The sequence below is a fragment of the Adiantum capillus-veneris genome, chromosome 20 (assembly GCF_014529385.1).
Source record: "Adiantum capillus-veneris isolate H3 chromosome 20, ASM1452938v2, whole genome shotgun sequence".
NCBI classification, from domain to species: Eukaryota; Viridiplantae; Streptophyta; class Polypodiopsida; order Polypodiales; family Pteridaceae; genus Adiantum; species Adiantum capillus-veneris.
Genome location: NC_140950.1, coordinates 109,405,301 through 109,405,763, shown reverse-complemented (window position 1 = coordinate 109,405,763; position 463 = coordinate 109,405,301).

Genomic DNA, 463 nt, shown 5'->3' with positions numbered 1-463 from the left:
ACAATGGCTCGGGTGAAAACTGAAGATAATGATAAAAATAACCTTAAAATTACTGGGATGGCATCGTGGTTGCGTGTTGCCGGCGAATGGCGTGCTGCCGGTGCGTCGGTGTCGAGCGTACTTCTTTTCGGAGTCGGCCAATGCATGCCTTCGGCGAATTTTCTCTTTTTGTTGTTGGCGGCGCTTGCTTTGGATCCTTCTTCTTTTTGTTTGTTGATGTTGTAGCCGTTTTCTTCGTATTTGCGGTGCGATGCATATATGCAGGTGTGTGTATATATTTGTGCATGAGGGCGGGTGTGTGCGTTTTGTATAGGAATGTGCGTGCAAAAACGTGCGTGCGAAGGGGGCTATATATATATATATAAATAATATATATATATATTCTAATGTATTATATATTTTGCTTTTTTTGTTCTTTTTTTTTCCTGGAAGATGACCGCGCCGTGCTCTTCTGCGCAAGGCG